The sequence below is a fragment of the Mus caroli genome, unplaced genomic scaffold (assembly GCF_978045245.1).
Source record: "Mus caroli unplaced genomic scaffold, Mus_caroli_1 scaffold_16, whole genome shotgun sequence".
NCBI lineage: Eukaryota > Metazoa > Chordata > Mammalia > Rodentia > Muridae > Mus > Mus caroli.
In genome coordinates this window covers 44,156,553-44,177,850 of record NW_028227271.1, presented here as the reverse complement: position 1 = coordinate 44,177,850, position 21,298 = coordinate 44,156,553, and the positions used below count along the sequence as shown (strand labels likewise).

The 21,298-nt window shown below is 40.8% G+C and overlaps 1 long non-coding RNA gene and 1 other non-coding gene across 3 annotated transcripts in view; one reads left to right on the top strand and one right to left on the bottom strand.

The window, feature by feature from the left end:
* Nucleotides 1–11,643: 11,643 nt before the first annotated feature.
* Nucleotides 11,644–21,298, bottom strand: part of LOC110310989 (uncharacterized) — a 49,530-nt gene continuing 39,875 nt past the window's right edge. For both annotated transcript variants that reach the window (XR_003834995.2, XR_015045592.1), the window contains exon 4: nt 11,644–11,881. This is a non-coding gene — a long non-coding RNA (uncharacterized LOC110310989). The remainder of the gene's footprint in view (nt 11,882–21,298) is intronic.
* Nucleotides 19,337–19,443, top strand: LOC115029514 (U6 spliceosomal RNA). The gene has a single exon (XR_003835075.1). It is a non-coding gene; the product is annotated as a U6 spliceosomal RNA (small nuclear RNA).

Below are 21,298 nucleotides of genomic sequence, written 5' to 3'. Positions count from 1 at the left end.
GCAACACTACTTCCTTGAATATATGCCTGCTTGCATTTTGTTCAGGAAGATCACATCAGGAGTGTGGAATAGAGTCACACTTATTGAATTTACCAATAAGTTGCCTCGGATGAACATTCCTGGTGTTACTTAGCCATTCTTGATTATTTTTATGCCTCTGAGACTTTAATCATATTGTCTCTGGTCACTGGACTTGGCTTACTCAGACAGGGAAAACAGCTGATTGATACAGAAAAGCATCCATGATTGTATGAACAACGGGCCGAGAGCGAGCGAGATTTTCACCTTGTCTTCTTCCATAAACATTGGTTTTAACTTTTATGTTTGTAATGTCAACTGAGTTGTGTCCAGAGAAGAAGAAAGGTCCCATACAACCTGCCCCCATTCTATTTCTCAACCTGGGGTTGAGCTTGAACCCTCATGGTTTACATCTGAATCATGCTCAGATCTTGGGGGTTTTCCAAAAGCATTTTTTCTTTATGATGATTTTAAGCCTTCGTGAAAGTTATGTCAGGAAACTAGGCGCTTCCACTCTCCCCTGGCATCTCTGCCACCTGTTGTGACTGCTTCTTGCTCTCTCTAGAGTTCCATCTGCAGAGGAAGCCACCCCTCTCTCGCTGCTACACTTCTGCCAATGGTGCTGCTGCCATACATTTCTTTCTTTTTCACTTCTGGTAGGTATTAATAATCAATGGCATATTTTGTTGAATTGAATAGTATTCAACTTCAGAACCCTTCTCATGTCTTTCTAGGTAGATGCTACTAATGAACCAGAGTTGCTAATTGAGATTCACTCAGGTTTTCTCAACATAGGCATGCAGGGTTATATTTAAAGAGCTTATGGACCCTTATTTAATAAGGCTGTAGTTACTATAAAGAGAATTGTTTAATTTTTTTCTAACCTCACTAACATCAATAAAGCTAGACACGAGTCCCTTACTATACAATTAAAGTGGAAGACTTGCTTGAGAGAAGGGTAGGAGGAAAAGAAGAGCTCCACGACTTCCCAGTGTGCAGTCTCACTTGCACCAGGGCACGGGGCATGAACTGGCTGAGTGGAGAACTGAGAGAGGACACAATGACCTACACTCTTTTAGAAGATGGTTTGAACAACCCACTTGTTGCTCCTTTAAGGACTGATCTTTAATTCTTAATTCTAAAGATTCTCTGGCAGGAAGAGTCTCACCTTGGAAGCCTTCTCCTTATTGACACAGCTTTTTTTTTTAATATATTTTTTTAATTACATATTTTCCTCAATTACATTTCCAATGCTATCCCAAAAGTCCCCCATGCCCTCCACTCCCACTCCCCTACCCACCCATTTCCACTTTTTGGCCCTGGCATTCCCCTGTACTGGGGCATATAAAGTTTGTATGTCCAATGGGCCTCTCTTTCCAGTGATGGCCGACTAGGCCATCTTTTGATACATATGCAGCTACAGACACGAGCTCCGGGGTACTGGTTAGTTCATAATGTTGTTGCACCTACAGGGTTGCAGATCTCTTTAGCTCCTTGGATACTTTCTCTAGCTCCTCCATTGGGGGCCCTGTGATCCATCTAATAGCTGACTGTGAGCATCCACTTATGTGTTTGCTTGACAGAGCTTTTAATTGCTGTCTTATTCATGGGAGTAGGATGCTTCTCTCATCTCAATGCTTTGGCATAGATCTGTTATCTTTTCAGTATAAAATGCCCTCTTACCCAGGAGAGGCCTATATCACTTTCTCCATTCCAGTTATATTATACATTTGCCACGAGGGGACTCTGTTCAGTGGCCACAACTTCCTGACCTTTGTCCACCAACATTTTCAAGGTCACCCTGTCTCTTCCTCCACACAGGGAACTTGCTTTTGAGAAATTTGTCCTTAACAAACTTCTGCTTCTGGCTTTCTAGCACTGCAGGAGTCTTCAGTGTGAAGTAGAACCGGTTGGGTGACAGGGCAGACACTGGAGACAGAAAAGGTTCTAATATCCATGTTCTGTTTGATTTTGGAAGGATGCTGAATGCTAATCGGCTTTCTTATTTTAAGAAAGACTATCTTAAATGGTTATACTCGCCTCATATGATTTGGAGGATGATTGCATGCTGTTCCCTCAGCAAACAGGAGCTTAGAAAAGTTTTTGAATAATTTCACAAAAGGCCCCAAAGTATTCTGAGTCTGGAGATGAAAATTGGGCTGAGTCATCTTATCTAGAGGAAGTATCAGAAAACTTCATTGAAATAGTTTTGAGTAGGCCTTTGGCACAGAAGAAGCCATGTCAAGCAGAAATGAAAAAATGCTTGCGGTGAGATCTGACATAGAGTGGCCATCTTTTGGGATGCGGTGTTAGAATGTGTAGTAGAAAATAAGGCGAAAGAGACGAGTTTGGTTCCATCTCAAGATTTGGGGGCAGGGGTTAGGATGTGTGGCTTATCATGTTTACATTTTTCTTTCTGGGGAAGAAAGAACAGGCACCAAACAGAGTCATCCATTCTGGCCCAACTCTACCACTGGCAGGTGTTCCTGGGAGTTTGGAAATGAACTGAGTAATTCTTTCTTGGAAGAGGATCCATGATCTGGACACTTCTAACCCTGGCCCTTTGCTAACAGGTGATGCTTTGAAGAGTTGCAAGTGGCTCCATTTGAAATCCCTGTCTTAGTCACTTAGTTAGGAAGCCTTTGAAAGCTCAGGGGACTGATGTATTGGAAGTTCTCTTGAGTAGAGGTTGAGAACTGAGCAGAAGCTGGGCCCAGCAGTGAGGACTAAGTAGAAGACTCTGGCAGGGTTGGTTAGAATTCAATGTGGGCAGAACTAGGGGACCAGAGGAGACGATAGGATTAAGACAGATTAGGTAGGGAGCTGGGGAGATGGCTTAGTCAGAAAACACTTAGCCAAGTTTGACCTAAGTTTGAGCCTCAGTAGCCATTGAAAGGATCTGGTTGTAGGGGCATATGACTAAAACCTCAACACTGGAGAGGATGGGAAATTCCCAGGTCTCACTTTCTGCCCTACACAGTGTTCTAGGCCAAGTGAGAGATGCTGTCTCAAGAGCAAGGTGACACCGTCTGAGAAATGACAGCTGAAGTTGACCTTTGGCCTCAATGTGTGTATGTACAAGTATACCAGCAAATGAACACACACACACACACACACACACACACACACACACACACAGAGAGAGAGAGAGAGAGAGAGAGACCTTTATATACAAAACGGGTGAAGTACCAAGTGCTAAATACCATGTCTCAGCTCTGGTTTCCTACTCCGGCATCTGGATGCTTACCTCAGTGTGATTGACAGGAAGAAGACGATGGAGCTACTGAGCAACAGCGACAGAAGCTTTGTGAAAACTCTTGCTTGCAGAAGCATTTGAGAATGCTTGTCAGTTAAGGAAAGAAGAATTATGATTTATACATTATTGAGTTCGGTACAAATAGCTTTAATGTTTAGGAAATAAAACTATATTTTTAGTATCCTTGGGTGCATTGTCTAACCCAGAGTATTATATATATGTTTAAGTCTCTGGCCCAAAGTATATTGTCTTCCACAGAGTAGGCACACAATATTTGCTGAGCTTGGAGTTGTAAACTCTAAGTTTTGTTAGTTGTAAGTCTCAAAATTGGACTGAGTTCTTTCATTATACAAGGTATGCCTACCTGAAACCTACACATAGCTAATATTCATCAAGTTCTTCTAATTAGCCAGGAGGCAGGCTAAATTTTTTTCTGATGAACTCATTTAACCTTTATGACTAACTTATTAAAAAAGACCAAACAGTACTTCAGCAGCATTTTTACTTTTATGGAAATGGAGACACACAGAAACTAAGCCACACCCTCATGGTTTAAAGTAGAGAGCACAGAAAGTAGATAATGTGGGATTTGTTTATATGTTTGGTTGCTTCTTTGAGGCAGAGTCTCATTATGTAGCTAAGACTACAACTCTCTTTATATCCTGGACTGATCACAAACTGTATTTTCCTACCTCTGCCTCTTGAGTATTGGGATTACAGGTGTGGTCTGTCACACTAGGCTGTTGATAAAGAGCTAAGGCTTAAGTTGTGTCCCTCCAGAACCACCAAAGTAAGTTAACTCAATATTCTTTCAGTGAAGGCGTGACCATTAGCAGTAACTCATGGATGGGGTTGAATAAGTTTAGAACACAGCTAAGAATTCCTGACTGCTTCTCATGTGACATGAAACCATTAAACCTGTAAGTGTTCTCTCTTTTAATCCTCACTTCAGCCTTCTAGCAGAGGTGTTATCATGCATGTTTCACTGATGAGGACAGGACAGAGAATCTTTGACACTAGGTCACCAGATCCTTAAGCTTACCACCCCCTTGCACATGACCATCCTCCCTTTCCTGTCCTGTGATGCCACAGGAACAAATACTGAATCCCCTTCACTCACTGCACACACAGCTCTCATGAAACTGTATTTGGATTGAACTTGGAACTTGTTGTCACCAAACACCATGTTTGCTTAGAAATATCACCAGATGTCTTTTCTGCTTATCCATTTCCTGAAGACTGGATGAGGGCTTAAAGGGCAAGTTCAAGGTGACAAAGAGGCCCCTTCTTATGTAGCATGATGAAAGAACTGAAATATTGTGCTTGAATAGAGATGGGGTGAGGTCTTGGTTCACCATGCAGCTAACCTTGGCTCCCCTGGGGACTTGGAGAGCTCACTTGTACTTCCATGCATTCCCAGTTTCATTTATAAAACTGGACAATAATTATACTGCTTCAATAATATTATACGAGGCTGGGTGAATATAACACATATAAAGCCTTAGCTTTGTGACTCACACTCGCCACTGTGTCTTCTCCCATCCCTGGTTACTTTATTCTGCTATTTCTCTGTCTGTATCTTCTTCACTGTTCCATTTCATGCCCCTCTGTTCTTCATTTCATTATTCGTATGACATCCTAAACAGGGCTTTTATAGAATGATTGGAGTTAGCGTGAGAAACACAGTGCAGGCCTCCTGTGCCTGATGAAGCTGAGCCCGTCTCAGCAGGGTCTCAGACCCTCAGAGGTCCCATGAAACACATGCTCTTACTCCGAATCACAAAGTCAACCCCCCCAAACAGGCAGATCCAGCTAGTCTCAGGTCTGGAATCTGTACAGATTTTGGACCTTCTTTTAGTTAAAGAAAACGTGATATGCAAATGAGATTTTGTCTTAGACTTTAACATGGATTAAATTAGGTCATAGTAGGTGTAACTCACTTTTCATTTATAGTTTTACTTAACTAAAGGAAAAAAACACCAATCATCCTCCTGAAGTAATTCTTGGTGTTATAGTTGGACTGAAGCTGAGGCCTGTGGAGCACATTTTAACATGATAAACTTGGTTTTACAAGAGGCACGGTTTGCTCTGCCTGTCTTTTGATTTTGTATGTTTGAAGTCAAAATACTCTCACTGGCTAGAAGAACAAGAACTGATGAATTCAGGAGTGTGTGACTGCCTGGGGCAGTAACTCAATGAGAGGAATTCTCTGGGACAGTTTGGATGATGTGAGGCAAGGTTGGAGTCAGGAGTAACCAAGAATTTACTGAACTCACTACATACATCATCTGGGCAAGTTACTCATTAAGCAAGCCATCTTCATTCCCCTGTACTGGGGCATAGAATATTCGCAAGACCAAGGGCCTCTGTTCCCATTGATGGCCAACTAGGCCATCCTCTTACATATGCAGCTACACACACACACACACACACACGAAAACTGTCTTCATTGGTCTGGAAATCCTCTTGGATGCTTTTTTAAAAAAAATATTTTTATTAGATATTTTCTTTATTTACATTTTGAGTTTTATCTCCTTTCCTCATTTTTCCTCTGACCCCCCCGCCCCCCCATACTACCCTTCCTTCCCCTGCTCACTAACCCACCAACTCCTGCTTCCCTGTCCTGACATTCTCCTACACTGGGACAATGAGCCTTCACAAGACCAATGGCCTCTCCTCTCATTGATGTCCTACAAGGCCATTCTCTGTTACATATGCGGTCGAAGCCTTGAGTCCCTCCTTGTGTATTCCTTGGTTAGTAGTTTAGTCCCTGGGAGTTCTGGGGGTACTTGTTGGTTCATATTGTTGTTCCTCCTATGGGCTACAAACCCCTTCAGCTCCTTGGGTCCTTTCTCTAGCTCCTCCATTACGGACCCTGTGCTCAGTCCAATGGTGGCTGTGAGGCTCCACTTCTGTATTTGTCAGGCACTGGCAGAGCCTCTCAGGAGACAGCTATATTAGGCTTCTGTCAGTAAGCACTTGTTGGCATCCACAACAGTGTCTGGGTTTGGTAACTGTATATGGGATGGATCTCCAGGTGGGGCAGTCTCAGGATGGCCTTTCCTTCAGTTTCTGCTCCAAACTTGGTCTCTATATCTCCTCCCATGGGTATTTTGATCCCTCTTCTAAGAAGGACCAAAGTATTCACTCTGTGGTCTTCCTTCAGAGTGCCCAACTGTTGGTGATGCTGAACAGAAATATATTGTTCCATTACATGCTTTGGTCTCTATTACTCTCTCAAATGGGGACTAGGTGATCTCTCCTGACAGGGCATTTCAGGAGAGATTAATTAGTTTATATTAGTAAAGTGCCTTTGATGATAACTGCTAAGTATTTTCATTATATAATTGCTATTTTTCCTTCTAAAAATGTCCATAGAATTACTAACTAGCCATTGACAAAGTTCCAAGTATTTTATTGTTCTACTGTTTTCTTGCAATTAAATTGAATTAATACCAGTTCAAATGATGTGCATTGCCCATTTCCTTTGTTTAACTTTTTGAAATGTTTTGGAAGCATGGGCATTGTTGTATTGCTTATTTGTTTTTAGTTTCTTTGTTAAGCAAACAAGTTTGTTAGCAAGTAGAGTTATTTAGTAATTTTAATTAAGGACAGTACTATTGTACTTCTTGTGGAAGTTTATTATTATACCAAAGCACTCAGAACTGTAGCCAGTGGCTCACGACACTGTGTATATTCATGTTAGCCTAGCATATATATGGGAACCTATTCTTTTCATGACCACTGAATAAACTAAACATGAAGAAAAGAACCAAGACCCCTTGTGGTTTAACTGTGATTCTCTCTCTCCCTCCCACTCTCCCCCATCCCTGCTGTGTGTGAGCATATATACTTGCAGAGGTTAATATCTGGATCTTCTTTTGTTGCTCTCAATATTTTGAGACAGGGCCTGTCACTGAACTTGGAAATCACTATATTAGCACACTTTGCTAGACTTGCAATAGGCCATTGAGTTTCTGGTATCTTCTTCCTTCAAAACGCTGGGTGTTATTTATGTGCAGTACTCCACTTGGCTCTTATGTAAGTCTTGGGAACCCAAATTCAGGTCCTCATGTTTCCACAGTGAGCATGTTACCCACTGATCCATCTCCCCAGGCTGGGTATAGCTTTCTTGAAGACAAAATGCTGTTTAATTTTCTTACTCTAATCTAGACATTTGAGTTAGCTTGAATCACACTTCATATGTTAAGTGTCTGCTACACTGTCAGCTATTGACCTTAATGTATTTCACGCTTCCTTTAATCTACAACAAGTCAGTGAGGCCTTTCATAAATAACAAAATGAAGGTACAGAGAGGTTAAATAAGATGTCTAAGGCCATGCAGTTATTAATAAGAAAAAAAAAGGCTCAGACTCAAATCTGCCAGATTCAAGTCTGGGTCCTTTTTACTGTGTCTCTTTAACAAAATTTCTGAACTTTCTATTCAGAAGTGAGTCTTGTCACCCAAATGCCAACTTGTGCCTTTTCTAAGAACTCTCAGAAGATCATGTGTCTAAATGCATGTTGTCTTTTGGACTTTGATATTACATTCTACGGCTTCTCCTAGAATTAACTTTATATTAGCTGTGTTCCAGGGGTGAGGAGGGCAATGTAATATGATATGCACCAAAAGCATGGAGTTTAGGGACAACTAGATTGCAGTTCTCCCTCTGATTTGTCCTGTCTGGATCATCTTATACAAAATTTAGTGCTTTCAAGCTACATGTTGTTGAAGTGAAGATGAAAATGGCGACTCTATAGGATGTTCTTAGCACACTGAATACATGGAAAGCATACAATTCACAGCATCTGGTTGTGTGGACGAGAAGCAAAGGAAAGAATGAATAAATGACAGGGACCTTTGCTCTTGGGAGTGAGCACTTTCCAAATTTCTTATCACTCAAACTTGTGCTCACTATCAGTTTAATAAGTAGCAAATAATACGTTGAATTTTAAGGTCTCTGAAGGCTAAGTATATATGGTAGAATCCCAGGCATTCTTCTCAGGAAAACCATACTAAATAATGTTGATTCTTATGGAATATTCAACTCGTTGTCATCTACTGCTGTTAAAGTCAGAAAACATTGATACTAATAATCATAAAATGCAGAGTTCTATGGTGGTGTAACTTCCTTCATCTCATCTCGTGTGCAGCAATGAGGTGATTCAGGTAAAAGGCAAAAGGGAGGGCTAGACTTGAAACCATAGTATGCTTACTAGAACTCCAGCTTCACCTTGTCCAATATTTGTGGGACACTAATATCTGAAGAACTATCCGGTGTAATAACTACCACAATGCTAGGGGAAAAGACCCAGAATTGGAGATGGGTTTGTGGAAAGTTTAAAGTGGGGATGAATGGTCTCTCTGGAGAAGCACTTGCTTGGCAGGGAAAAGTGCCTCCAACAAGCTGACGTTGATCCAGCTGGCATTTATGGTGCTGGAGTGGTTCACTCTAGCTGTCCATTATTGAACAAAGCAAGCCAAACCTTGAACCCCTGTGGATTGTCTCTAGGACAAGGATGTAGTGCTTAATGAAGCTGGCGCATAGAGATTGATTATTGGGGAAGTGCTTAACTGCAAGATGACACGTTTGTGGGTTGTAGGAAGGAATCTCAGCTGAACTGTCTACTGTGATGGTCAAAGAAAATATGACCTCTTGTACCTGCATCAGGATTTTCCTCCTGCAGCAACTCTTGTTATCATCTCAATTTTACTACTGGAAAAAAAAAGACTCTCAGAGTTAATTAAATTTCCTAACTGACATGCCAATTGTAAGGGCAATTTTAAACCATCAAATCTAATGCATATTTTCTAGGACTCTGTATTTCCCAACTTGGATAGTAAATGAAAAGTCACATAATGACTTGTTGGATTTTTTGGTACTCAACAGCTTGCTAAAACTCAGAAGATGGAAGAGCTCCCCCTCCCTACCCCCTCCCCCTCTCTGTCTCCCTCTCTTCTCTCTGTCTCGTCTGTCTCTGTGTGTGCATACATGTGTGCATATGCACATATGTACCTACATGAAGTGTTTCGGTCATAATTAACTGCTTCTCTACTCATGACTTCAGAAGAATAACAGAAAGTTGTTGCCAAACACTTCAGTATCAAGCAGTTTCTATGAGCCAAATTTATTGCTTACAAACAATACTGCACAACGAAGCTCAAAATATACCCTTTGAATATCACATACTACTTTTGTTTTCCTTCCACAAGTATTGACTGCAGAGGTTTGTAATTGCTAGTGATTAAGAGTCAAGCAGCACACAGATTATTGACAAGCTTGTGTTGGATTTTGACTCTAGCACTGTTAAGAATGTTTTAAAGATGAGACTATTCAGAATCTAAAACCAGAGAATTATGTAAAAAACAACAGCCTTTGCTATCCATCCCAGATTTGAGTAGTATGTTCCAAAAGAAGATGATAATGGCGATGCTTTAAGAAAAGCAAGAGATTAATAGTTCCAGTGTGAAGATGTCAAATATCTTGTATGCAGCATTACTGGGCATCGTTATTAACTTGTACACTTCCAGGATGCTGGTTCTGGACCACATGAGCTCATGGAGGCACAGCAGCCCCATAGCAGTCTATCAATAACAGGGGTACTCTTCACTGACTGTTTGCTGGGGAAAAGCAGAATCTCACTCGAACTGTCTTCTTTTTCTTAATTGGTTTTTCAGGCTGGGCTCTCAATGTCTCTGTCTCTCCCAAGCACTAACAATTCTCCCTAGCCTCCCTCTTCAGACTCAAAGTGAGAGCAGAGTTAGGAAGGATGTTACTTTAGAAGAATAATCCTACCACTTAGCCTCCTGCTCGTTAGTGAACTGGACTGTCTTTTCATTGGCAAAATGGAGTGAGAATGGGGGTTAGGACTATTCCATAATTACGATGATATTTACATTTTTTAAAAAAAGACTAACACAGAAGTACTTCTGAGCTGCAAGGCTGTGCAGACATGTTGAGTTCAGCAAAGGGCAGGATTCACTTTTATTTCCCGGAAGAGGTAGGCTCCCAGCTGTTGGGTGTGTTATGAAATGGAGACAGATACCTTCTAATGTCTCTCTACCAATCATGCCCACACTCCTCTCTCATGTGTTTGCCACCTTCCACTGTTGTGCTTTGTCCTGCTCCCTATACTCAGATTCATCCAGATCAACAACAGCCACTGGCTATTGCACACCTAGAAGCCCGTTTCCCCCTAGATGTTGAATATTTCAACCCTCTATGTTAGAAAAACTTAGCCAAATTTTACTAGCCTCAGAATATTCAGGCATCTCACTATGTAGCCAAATAATAATATAACAAAAGTGCCATCTTTTGTTTTTTGTTGTTTTTTGGTGAGATCATCATTATATGGTACACATAATGACTTCTTCCTATGACCTACATCTTGAACACAGACTGTAGTGGCTATTCCTGGTTGTCAACTTGACTATATTTAGAATGAACTACAATCCAGAATTGGAAGGCCCACCAAGTGATCCTTATCTGGAGGCTTGGAGATAGAAGTTTCTGATCTGGATCTTGGTATGGAGATCTTGAGGCATAGTGGCTATGGATTCCAGAAGATTAAATCTCTGAGTTCAAGGTCATCTGGGATTAAAGGTGTGATGGAACACACCTTTAATCTGGGCTACACCTTTCATCTGGAGACAATTTAAGGACATTGGAAGAAGGGAGTCTCGCTCTTGCTCCCTTGCCTGCTTGCTGTGTGGGACTGAGTAACTAGCTGCTATATCCTTGGTCTTCCATTTATAGCTACTACTGAACCATTGTTGGGAATTGGACTGCAGACTGTAAGTCATCAATAAATTCCTTTACTATATAGAGACTATCCATAAGTTCTGTGACTCTAGAAAACCCTAACTAATACACAGGCTTATTGCCATGATGGTTTCGAGGTACTTAATGCTAGTAATTTGGAACTTTTCCTTGCAGATGAAAATGATCAGTGCATTGCTAAGTTTAACTTATTTACTTGGAGGTTGAAAAGGTTATTCCTCAGTCTATAGATGGGAAAATACTCTTCTTGGGTTCTCACTTCTTCAAGCAGGCAATTCTGCTCTCATCAGTACTTTTCCGTCTTAGTTGGTGGATTCAAAGCACAGACTTCAACTCAATTCAAATCCCTAGTTGGCACCTCTGCTCCAATTCTTCCATTCTTCACTTAAATGCTTTCTCTTTCTTGTACACTATGATGTCCTTGAAGGGAGACACTAAATTTTATTTATTTACTTTTGATTCAGAACACATATTATGAAATGATCCTGCAGTTGTAAATTGAATAAATAAAAAATGTACATAAATATAGATATAATTTTCTCAAATGAATATTCACACAAGAAATGGTTACAATTCATAGGCTTTTGGAGGAATAGTATTAATATTTTGGGCTCAATTACAATTATGCTCTTATTTAAGAAAGCATACAGTAAAGTTATGCTGGAAACAAGTCAACATTTCTTCCTTTCACTTCATCCTTTCTCTTCCTCAGAGAAGCTGGTAGTCCTCAGACTGCTCTCACAGGGTGCCTCACAGTGGACTACTGGGCTGAAGTAATGATGGGCTGTCTGTTTTCACAAAGTGAGGTCTTAGAATATTCACTCAGCTGAATTGGGAGAAAAACAGAGTTCAGAATGAATAGGGACTGAATACAAATTAGGTTGTCACCTATTATTTACCAAGAACTGGATATGGTGTGGGACATGGTACTCGTTGCCTTAATCATAAAATACCCCTTTTGTGCATTTGGAGAAAGAGAGGCTCATGGGGTAGGTTAATTTGCTATTAAGACTATGATGATTATCTCCTATAGACATATTGGGATTCAGAAGGCTTTGCTGGAATGGGTAGTGTATGTGTGATATCCATATTCCCACAGCTTCTTTCATGGCTTTCCCAGACCATTTGTACAGAGTCTGTGGCCCTATCAAGGGTTGTCTGGTCCACATTTCTTCCTATTAACTCCCTGCACACCTGTTCCCTGCCTTGGAGCTGAACACAGTAGGAGATTTCGGTCCTTGTTTCTTTGCCTTCATAAGGGTTGTTGATTCGCTCAAAACTCTCTTCAGTGTCACCTACCTAATCTTCCACCCCTTTTATCTTATATCTCCAAGCCATGCATTTCTTTTTTAAAGACAGACACTGTTGCTGCCCCAGGCAGCTGGCCCTCTGTGTATTACCCACAGAGACAGACCTGTGCTCCTCTCCTTCAGAGCACCTTGATCGCCCTGCAGCTACACACTCACATCATTCAATTCAATGACTGATACTTGCCATTCTCTTCAGAGCATAAATTCCATAAGAGAAATGACAAGACAAGGCCTCACATGGTGTCTCATCACAGACACATACTGTGGAATTCTCACTCATCTCATTCTCTCTGAAGCTCTCTCTCCACTGTGTGTGGCCAGTCTACGACAACTGATGAATCAATGCTGCGACTCTACTATCAGGGAATTAGCTCAGCTCAAAACCACACATACTTTAGAATGGAGGACATAAGGAATGATATTGCAGGCTCTTACAGTCTCAACTCTCAGCAAGGTTGGGGCTTCAGGATGCACACTTCTCTCCAGGTTTCTGACTCCTTAAAGAGATTTTGTGGGCCAGCTTGACCATCTAACCTAGGAGCTCATGTCTTTGATATTGCTGATGGGTTGGACAGTAATATGAGCAGTGTTTTTAAAAGCATATTCCCTAATCTAAAGCCTGACTCCAGTACAAATTAGCTCTGATAATCTAGTGAGTTTCTTAATATCTCTCTGACTGGGACTTGGTCATCTTTAAAAAGGACAGCAAGTTATATCATGATTTTGATGATAGGGAACATACATGATCATAGTTTATATATAAGTAAAACAAAGGGTTTAGAACAGTTTCTAACATATTGCCCCTTCTGCATACTTTCAAAAGTTTAATTATTTCTTTAAACTTATTTAAGGTTTAGAACACACTGAACCCTTTCAAGTGCCAACACCTGAAACCACTTCCTAGGCATTCTTGTCATTTTAGTTTTTTTTTTTTTGATAACTGTGGTTTCTGACTCCCTTCTGATCTAAACATGTTTACCTCAGATCTTACTTGGCTTATGATTCCCTCCCCCCAACCCCCTGTTTCCCAATGTAAAGGCCAAGTTTTGAACTGTGGGAAATAGTCTTCTTATCTGAAGTGTGCTTCAGCTCTGTCCCAAAAAACTCGTAAAGGTTCAATCAGCCAAAGGAGACAGCACTGGGAGGTAAGAGAGTTGAGCAGAGTGGCTTTTCTGAGTAGAAGTGGCTTTTTTGTGTATACTTAGTGTGGCTGCAGTTCTAGTATGAGTTTTTGAACATAATAATCCTTCCCCTTTTCATCTCTTTGTGAACCCTTTGGCCAGAAAACTGGCATCGAGCAAACAAAGATGCCATGAAATGACTCACTAAGATGGGCTTCTAGGGGATTCTAATAGTTGGGCTACTGACACTACAAGTTCAGAATACCCATGCTATAACTCACAGACCATATGAACCTTAACAAGACGGAAGACCCAAGTGTGGATGCTTCACTTAGATGCTTCCCTCTTTCACTTAGAAGCAGGGACAATAAAATTATCACCAGATGCAGAGGGAGGGAGAGACCTGGGTGGGAGAGAGGAGTGGGAAGGGAAAAGGGAAGCAAGATCAGGTATGGGGGAAAGCCCAGAGGACCAGAATAATGAATAGAAATATGCAGCAGTGTGGGGTGGGGATGGGGGGAAACCTCTAGAAAGTCCTAGACACTAGGGATGTGAAAGGCCTCCAGGACTCAGTGGTGATGCTCTTAGCCGAAATGCCCAACTGACACTAAAGACTTGAAAATTCCATAAGGAGACAATACTGTAGAATCTTCCATAAGATATCTACTTATGTATGTACAAACATTTGGGTGGAGTAACTCTAAAACAAGGGAAGCAGTGTCTCAGTGCTTGGCTCCTCTTTTGAAATTGTTGATCAATGCAGTACTAAAAATCTCAAAATTACAGACTATTGCCGTTGACCTTGGCTGTCCTCTAGAACTCGATGCTATGATCCTATTGCTGGAGATACCAAATGCTTGAGTCATGAGAGGTAAATAAATTAAGTTAGCAGTGATCTGGAGGCTTCTTCACTACTGGCTAGCTCTCTTAGTGGTAGAAAGTTCAATACACTCTATTGAGGGAGAAAAGTCATGACTAGTCTTACCCAGCTGTGAACCCTGTGAGGTACAGTAATGACCAACCTTGCAAGATATGCTTACTCAATAATGGCAGGAAGATTGAGGGAGTAACCAACAACTTTCCCATTGGATTTAAAGCCTGGTCCACAAGCTAAAACTCATTTGTAGTCCTGGACTCCAAATCCTCAGTCAGATATGTTTTAGGCATTAGGGGAAAACCTACTGCTCTTATTCTGTTAAAGAGGCACAGTATTAGACTTTAATCTACTTTTTAATGTGTATACCCATAGATTGGTGCCACTCTTATCTCTCATCAGAGAAGTTTTTAATTTTTTATTTCCCAGTCAATCACAATTACAACTTGTTAGGATGCAGGAGAATAAGAGACTACACAGTGGTCAGTTCTAAATGTGATGTCTATATCACAGCCTTGCCCAAAATCTGAGAGATGTCATAGAAGTAGGGTGATAAGATAGTAAGCCTAGTAGAAGTAGTGGGTGTCTACTGCATAAAAGCATTGGCCAGATGTAACAAGGTCTTATACACATGGGCTTGTAGTGGCTATGGCTTTATACATCTGCATGAGATTAATACATCCAAGATTCCAGCATGCATGAGAGAGGAACTCAGAAAGTCCCACCCCTAGCTGAGGAGTTATTAGCTATTGGGGAACAGAGAGTCTTTTTCTTTCAGGAATGTGGGCCTTGAGAGGCCACACATCGTCTCATAGGTGGTCTTATTGCCACAGACATTTAGGGTCCCCTATGTACACTTAATGGATCTTGAAAAGGAGCACACGGAAGGAAAAGTGGTAGATGAATAAGGAAGAAATTGAGAGAGGAAATAGATTTTGGATTTGATCAAAACACATTGTATGCATATATAAAATCCTTAAACAATGAAAAAATTAAAAATAATTAAAATGAGGTTTTTACTTGCGAGTTTTTTTAAAAATAAAGTTAATTATGAATGGGGGGAGTAGGGGAACAATCTCTGTAATGAGCTTGAAACCTAGGACAATGGAAACTCCCAGGAATCTATGAGGTTGACACTAGCTAAGACTACTAGCAATGTGGGGTATGGAACCTGAACCAAGCCAAACTTCCAAAGGAGGAACTGGGGCATCAGCCCAGCCACATAGCAGTTAACCTACAATTTGTCCTGTTTACAAGATGTAGAGGTAAAGATGGAGCAGAAGTTGAGGGGATAGCAACCAATGCCTGGCCCATATTGAGACACATGCCGTGAGACGCAGCCCACTCCTAACACTGTTAATGATATTCTGCTCTACTTGCAGAAAGGAGCCTAGAGTAATCACCATCAGAGAGGTATCACCCAGGAAATGGTAGAAACAGATGTCGAGACCCACAGCCAAACACTAGGCAGAGCTTGGAGAATTCTGTGGAAGAGGGGGAGGAATGATTTGCAGGAGTCAGAGAGGTTAAGTACAGAAACAAGAAACCTACAGAATCAACTAACCTGGGCCCACAGGGACTCACAGAGTCTGAGCAACCAACCAGAGAGCATGCATAGGACTGACCTAAGCCCTCTGCACATATGTAACAGTTGTGTAGCTTGGTCTTCATATGGGATTCCTATCATCAGGGTGTGAGAGGAGAGCAGGGGCTGTCTCTGACTCTGTTGCCTGCTTTTACTGCCTCATCTAGCCTCAGTAGGAGATGTACGTACTTTTACTACAACTTGATATGCCAAGGGTGGTTGATATCCATGGGAGGCCTCTCCTTTTCTGAAGAGAAACAGAGGAGGAGTGGATGGAGGTTGGAGAGGTGGGGGAGGGAAAGGACTGGGAGTAGAAGAGGGAGAGGAAACTGAGGTCATAGTCAAGATGAATTATTTAACTAAAAAATGAAAACAATAACAAAATAAGCTAGTTAAGACTTTTACAGTCCATTCATTTGCTTATCTAGACTATTGCAGGTGCTACCACTGGACAGTTGAAATTTCAGATGTTTTATGGTAGATTTATTTATTTTTTTTTGCAGTTCATCTATGAAGTCTTATATATGTCAAATATTGGGATAATTAACATGTAGCATAAATGATGGTATGTATTGTGTCAGATATAGTCTGAGAATGTCTGGTAATCCTTTTTTCTATAACACCCAGGATCCCTTGGTACTGAAGGAAAGATACATCTATATAATAAAATATATCTGTGTAAATATTTAAATTAGCAAAAATATTTTAAAAGCTATTTGGATAAAAAGGGAAATTTCAAGAATCATTAATGTATTTCCAGTAATTATAATGGATGTTCAACATTTCAAAGTTTTAGTGACACAGCAAAGCCAGCATTGGGCTAGATACTTAGGTTTAGATTTAAAAATAAAAATTCACATCTTTATATACTTAAGAGTTAGGAGAAAGATGGACATAATAAATTCAAAGTAAATAGAAGTAAGGACATGATAAACATTAAAATATAAACCAGCAAAATCATGTGTAAACATTTTTAGGAAATCAAAATGCCAGCACTAACCATTTATTTATTTATTTATTTATTTATTTATTTATTTTTATTAGATTTTTTTTCATTTATATTTCAAATGCTAACCCCTTTCCTAGTTTCCTCTCCAAAAATCCCCTATACCCTCCCCCCTCCCTGTCCTCCCCAACCCATCCACTGCCACTTCCTGGCCCTGGCATTCCCCTATACTGGGGCCTAGAATCTTCACAAGACCAAGGGCCTCTCCTCCCACTGATGGCCAACTAGGCTATCCTCTGCTACATATGCAGCTAGAGACAAGAGCTCTGGGGGGTATTGGTTAGTTCATATTGTCTCTCCTATATGGCTGCAGACCCCTTCAGCTCCTTGGGTACTTTCTCTAGCTCCTTTATTGGGGGCCCTGTGTTCCATCCAATAGATGACTGTGAGCATCCACTTCTGTATTTGCCAGGCACTTGCATAGCCTCACAGGAGACAGCTATATCAGGGTCCCTTCATCGAAATCTTGCTGGCATATGCAATAGTGTCTGGGTTTGATGGTTGTTTATAGGATGGATCCCAGGGTAGGGCAGTCTCTGGATGGTCTCTCCTTCAGTCTCAGCTCTGAACTTTGTCTCTGTAACTCCTTCCATGGGTATTTTATTCCCCCTTCTAAGAAGGATCAAAGTATCCACACTTTGGTCTTCCTTCTTCTTGAGTTTCATGTGTTTTGCAAATTGTATCTTGGGTATTCTAAGTTTCTGGGCTAATATCTACATAAAAGTGAGTGCATACCATGTGTGTTCTTTTGTGATTGGGTTACCTCACTAAGGATGATATCCTCCAGATCCATCCATTTGCCTAAGAATTTCATAAATTCATTGTTTTTAATTGCTGAGTAGTACTCCATTGTGTAAATGTACCACATTTTCTGTATCCATTCCTCTGTTGAGGGACAGCTGGGTTCTTTCCAAATTTAAATAAAGCTGCTATGAACATAGTAGAGCATGTGTTCTTGTTATAAGTTGGAACATCTTCTGGGTATATGCCCAGGAGTGATATTGCTGGATTGTCCAATAGAACTATGTCCAATTTTCTGAGGAACCACCAAACTGATTTCCAGAGTGGTTGTACCAGCTTACAATCCCACCAACAATGGAGACGTGTTCCTCTTTCTCCACATCCTCACCAGCATCTGCTATACCAACAAGATTTGGCTGTCAGGACCCTGATATAGCTGTCTCCTGTGAGGCTATGCCAGTGCCTGGCAAATACAGAAGTGGATGCTCACAGTCATCTATTGGATGGAACACAGGGCCCCCAATAAAGGAGCTAGAGAAAGTACCCAAGGAGCTGAAGGGGTCTGCAGTCATATAGGAGAAACAATATGAACTAACCAATACCCCCAGAGCTCTTGTCTCTAGCTGCATATGTAGCAGAGGATAGCCTAGTTGGCCATCAGTGGGAGGAGAGGCCCTTGGTCTTGTGAAGATTCTAGGCCCCAGTATAGGGGGATGCCAGGGCCAGGAAGTGGGAGGGGATGGGTTGGGGAGGACAGGAAGGGGGGAGGGTATAGGGGATTTTTGGAGAGGAAACTAGGAAAGGGGTTAGCGTTTGAGATGTAAATGAAAAAAATCTAATAAAAATAAATAAAGTTTAGTGCTGGCATTTTGATTTCCTAAAAATGTTTACACATGACTTTGCTGGTTTATATTTTAATGTTTATCATGTCCTTACTTCTATTTACTTTGAATTTATTGTGTCCATCTTTCTCCTAACTCTTAAGTATATAAAGATGTGAATTTTTATTTTTAAATCTAAACCTAAGTATCTAGCCCAATGCTGGCTTTGCTGTGTCACTGAAACTTTGAAATGTTGAACATCCATTATAATTACTGGAAATACATTAATGATTCTTGAAATTTCCCCTTTTATCCAAATAGCTTTTAAAATATTTTTTGCTAATTTAAATATTTACACAGATATATTTTATTATATAGATGTGTTTTTCCTTCAGTACCAAGGGATCCTGGGTGTTATAGAAGAGATGCTTATCATGTGCACAGCCAGCCCTGGGTCAAGGATCCTTCCTACATCCTGAGGATTTCTGTGTGAATTGTGTCCTTCTTGCTCATAACCTGCCCTGCAAACTCCATGAAGTCCATTAATAGCTTCCACTAATCTGCAGTGTATGAACACTTTCCTCCTTGGGTTTCACCTGCTTGTGGCAGGCAACAATCTTGCAAGTCCCCCCCTCCACCCAGGCAGAGGTTAAGAAAATAGGTTTCTCTAAGTATTAGAATTCTATAGTGACACCCTACTTTAATTCTCCCCTCAAAACTTGCTTCATTCCTTTCTCTGCATTGCAGAGAGACAGAGTGTGATCTTGAACATCAATAGAATAAGAAAGTGGTTTGGGAAGTTTGGTTTAAAATGAACACTTACGTGCTCGCTTCGGCAGCACATATACTAAAATTGGAACGATACAGAGAAGATTAGCATGGCCCCTGCGCAAGGATGACACGCAAATTCGTGAAGCGTTCCATATTTTTGAAAGGACCCAAATATAGCTGTCTCTTGTGAGACAATGCCGGGGCCTAGCAAACACAGGAGTGGATGTTCACAGTCAGCTATTGGATGTATCACAGGGCTCCCAATGGAGAAGCTAGAGAAAGTACCCAAGGAGCTAAAGGGATCTGCAACCCTATTGTTGGAACAACATGATGTACTAACCAGAACCCTGGAGCTCTTGTCTCTAGCTGCATATGTATCGAAAGATGGCCTAGTCGGCCATCACTGGAAAGAGAGGCCCATTGGACTTGCAAACTTTATATGCCCCAATATAGGGGAATGCCAGGGCCAAAAGAATGGGAATGGGTGGGTAGGGAAGTGGGGGGCGCTATGGGGGACTTTTGGGATAGTATTGGAAATGTAATTGAGGAAAATATGTAATAAAAATATAAAAAAAAAATGAACACTTACTTTAGTCTAACAAAATGCATTTAGTTTATTTTCATCAGAGCCATGTTTATGTTTTTCAGTTTTCTTTTTATATCTAACCATAATTTATGTTTATGAACTTGGAAGGGAAAGCATTGTTAATTCATTCCCCCATTTACAAGCTTTCATCATTAGGCAACCAGATCGCATCTGTGATTCCATGTAAAAGCTTTTAAATAGGACTTTCCCTTGAGGCCATTTAAAGGTGATGCAGAGAACCAGAATAGAGAGATGAATTTAACTTCATAGCAGCCACAGTGCCTTTGGAACTGGCTTACTTAAGAACAACATTATCACCTCACCAGTTGTGGCTCTTTTTCTGGGAAAGCATGAACAGATGTCTGTTCACCTAGACATGGTGAAAGGACTTGAGCTAGCCAAAGCATGGCAAACCAGTGGATATAATTGGGGCTGCTTACAGTGGCATGGTCAAAATCAACCTACAGGATTGTGGGCAACATATGGGTAGATCATAGAAGAGTTGCTCCCACCACGGCAATTGTTAAGTTCTTTTATATCCTTAGGAGGAAGGATGGGACACATGCAAACATTTTACGCTGTACTGCTTTCTGAGCCCCCCGCCCCTGGGGTTCAATCCTCTGAGGTCTCAGGACAATCACAGTTGCTTTGATTTCATGATTGCAATGGCTGTCCAGAGTTCCACACCATTGCTCAAACGATACATCACTGGATGCTACCTTCCACCATCCATACTTAGATGATATGTCTCCTGGTCATGAATGTATTGAGTGGAACCCAGTTGAGCTGCCTCACCTGATGTTCATGTGAGTCAACACCAGGTTTAACATGCCTGTTTGAATATTTTCTTTTTGGGGGTTGTCTGTGCCCATATGCAGGTTAAGTCTGTTTTAAGTAAGTCACTTCCTTGTGTCTGCTTTAAGATAATTTTTTAAACTCCTGTTCCCCAAGATACACCCATCAGGACATGGTCTTTATGTCGTAGAATGTTTGTTTAGCCATTCTTATTTCTACCACCTGTTGTACACATCCACAAAAGTGCTGAATTTGTGAATTTTCCCTTTCTCTGGAGCATACCCTGAAATTGCTTCAACAATTTTTAATATAAACACTCAAGTTTATATTCTATCTAAATTAAAAAAATCTGTTTTACTAGGTCAGATTTTACCAGTGTCATACTTAGTGTTAAGATAATTCTCAGGGAAGTAAGCATGGTAATTCTTTTCTGTTAGTTAATTAGAACCATTTAAATGGTAGTGTTTATTTTGGGCATTTAACAGCTTCTATTTATTTATTTTTAACTGACTGGCACTTTAATTATTACAAATATGTAAGAATGGAACAATGAATTCTGAACTATTCCAACTTCTGTTTTCCTTTGTAGATTTATAAGTCAGCTATAATTTAAAATCGCAGATGGCAGCGATT